The sequence below is a fragment of the Arachis hypogaea genome, chromosome 13, assembly GCF_003086295.3.
Source record: "Arachis hypogaea cultivar Tifrunner chromosome 13, arahy.Tifrunner.gnm2.J5K5, whole genome shotgun sequence".
Lineage (NCBI taxonomy): Eukaryota > Viridiplantae > Streptophyta > Magnoliopsida > Fabales > Fabaceae > Arachis > Arachis hypogaea.
This window is the reverse complement of record NC_092048.1, coordinates 39,468,219-39,470,991: the sequence shown is the minus strand read 5'-3', so window position 1 is coordinate 39,470,991 and position 2,773 is coordinate 39,468,219. Positions and strand designations below refer to the sequence as shown.

Genomic DNA, 2,773 nt, shown 5'->3' with positions numbered 1-2,773 from the left:
TTCAGTGCCAGAACCATGCTCTGTTCTGGCGTTTGAACGCCAGACAGATGCTCCTCCAGGGTGTGATTTTTCTTCTGCTATTTTTGATTCCATTTTTGAATTTTTTTTGTTTATTTTATGACTCCACATGATCATGAACCTATAAAGACATATAACTAAGAAAAATATAGTTAGATAAATAAAAGTTGGGTTGCCTCCCAACAAGCGCTTCTTTAATGTCAATAGCTTGACAGTGGGCTCTCATGGAGCCTCACAGATGTGCAGAGCTTTGTTGAGACTCTCCAACGCCAAACTTAGAGTTTGGATATGGGAGTTCAACACCAAACTTAGAGTTTGGTTGTGGCCTCCCAACACCAAACTTAGAGTTTGACTGTGGGGGCTCTGGTTGACTCTGCTTTGAGAGAAGCTTTTTCTGCTTCCTCTCCATGGTTACAGAGGGAGATCCTTGAGTTTTAAACACAAGGGAGTCCTCATTCCATTGAAGGACTATTTCACCTCTGTCAACATCAATCACAGCTCTTGCTGTGGCCAGGAAAGGTCTTCCTAGGATGATGGATTCATCCTCTTCCTTTCCAGTATCCAGGACTATGAAATCAGCAGGGATGTAAAGGCCTTCAACCTTTACTAGCACGTCCTCTACTTGTCCATAAGCCTGTTTTCTTGAACTGTCTGCCATCTCTAATGAGATTTTAGCAGCTTGCACCCCATAGATTCCCAGTTTCTCTATTACAGAGAGGGGCATGAGGTTTATTCCTGAACCAAGGTCACACAGAGCCTTAAAGATCATGGTGCCTATGGTACAGGATATTATGAACTTTCCAGGATCCTGTCTCTTCTGAGGCAATGTCAGTTGATCCAGATCACTTAGTTCATTGATGAACAAGGGAGGTTCAACTTCCCAAGTATCAATGCCAAATAGTTTGCATTCAGCTTCATGATTGCACCAAGAAACTTGGCAGTTTGCTCTTCAGTAACATCCTCATTCTCTTCAGAAGAGGAATACTCATCAGAGCTCATGAAGGGCATAAGGAGGTTCAATGGAATCTCTATGGTCTCTAGATGAGCCTCAGAGTCCTTTGGTTCCTCAGAGGGAAGCTCCTTATTGATCACTGGACGTCCCAGGAGGTCTTCCTCCTTGGGATTCATGTCCTCCACTCCCCTTGTAGGTTCGGCCATGGTGCTTATGTCAATGGCCTTGCACTCTCCTTTTGGGTTCTCTTCTGTATTGCTTGGGAGAGTACTGGGAGGGATTTCAGTGATCTTTTTACTCAGCTGGCCCACTTGTGCTTCCAAATTTCTAATGGAAGATCTTGTTTCATTCATGAAGCTCACAGTGGCCTTGGATAGATCAGAGACTAGATTTGCTAAATTAGAAGCATTTTGTTTAAAGTTCTCTGTCTGTTGCTGAGTGGATGATGGAAAAGGCTTGCTATTGCTAAACCTGTTGCTTCCACCATTATTAAAGCCTTGTTGAGGCTTTTGATCCTTCCATGAGAAATTTGGATGATTTCTCCATGATGAGTTATAGGTGTTTCCATAAGGTTCACCTAAGTAATTCACCTCTGCTATTGCAGGGTTCTCAGGATCATAAGCTTCTTCTTCAGGAGAAGCCTCTTGAGTACTGTTGGATGCAGCTTGCATTCCATTCAGACTCTGAGAAATCATATTGACTTGCTGAGTCAATATTTTGTTCTGAGCCAATATGGCATTCAGAGTATCAACTTCAAGAACTCCCTTCTTCATAGGCGTCCCATTATTCACAGGATTCCTTTCAGAAGTGTACATGAAGTGGTTATTAGCAACCATGTCAATGAGTTCTTGAGCTTCTGCAGGCGTTTTCTTTAGGTGAATGGATCCACCTGCAGAAGTGTCCAGTGACATCTTTGATAGCTCAGATAAACCATCATAGAATATATCCAGGATGGTCCATTCTGAAAGCATGTCAGAAGGACACTTTTTGGTCAACTGTTTGTATCTTTTCCAAGCTTCATAGAGGGATTCACCTTCTTTCTGTCTGAAGGTTTGAACATCAGCTCTAAGCTTGCTCAGCTTTTGAGGAGGAAAGTACTTGGCTAAGAAAGCCGTGACCAGCTTATCCCAAGAGTTCAGGCTGTCTTTGGGTTGAGAATCCAACCATAATCTAGCTCTGTCTCTTACAGCAAAAGGGAAAAGCATGAGCCTGTAGACTTCAAGATCTACTCCATTAGTCTTAACAGTATCACATATCTGCAAGAATTCAGTTAAGAACTGAAAAGGATCTTCAGATGGAAGTCCATGAAACATGCAGTTCTGCTGCATCAGAGAAACTAATTGAGGTTTCAGCTCAAAGTTGTTTGCTCCAATGGCAGGAATGAAGATGCTTCTTCCATGTAGATTGGAATTAGGTGCAGTAAAGTCACCAAGCATCTTCCTTACATTATTATTATTTTCGGCTGCCATCTCCTTCTCCTGTTCGAAAATTTCTGAAAGGTTATCTCTGGATTGTTGTATTTTAGCTTCTCTTAATTTTTTCTTCAGAGTCCTTTCAGGTTTTGGATCTGCTTCCACAAGAATGTTCTTATCCTTGCTCCTGCTCATATGACAAAGAAGAAGGCACAGAAAAATAATAATAATAATAGAGATCCTTTATACCACAGTATAGGGATCCCTGTGTGAGTAGAAGAAGAGGGGGAGACAAAGAATGTAATATAATGGAAGAAACACAACTGTGAGGATGGCAGAGATGTGAGATGAGATGTCAGGATATGAATGAATAATTAGAATAAGATGGGAG

The 2,773-nt window shown here is 41.7% G+C and overlaps 1 non-coding gene across 1 annotated transcript; it reads left to right on the top strand.

The window, feature by feature from the left end:
• Positions 1-1,935: 1,935 nt before the first annotated feature.
• On the top strand, positions 1,936-2,043 carry LOC112739483 (small nucleolar RNA R71). The gene has a single exon (XR_003170420.1). It is a non-coding gene; the product is annotated as a small nucleolar RNA R71 (small nucleolar RNA).
• The last annotated feature ends 730 nt before the right edge of the window (positions 2,044-2,773 follow it).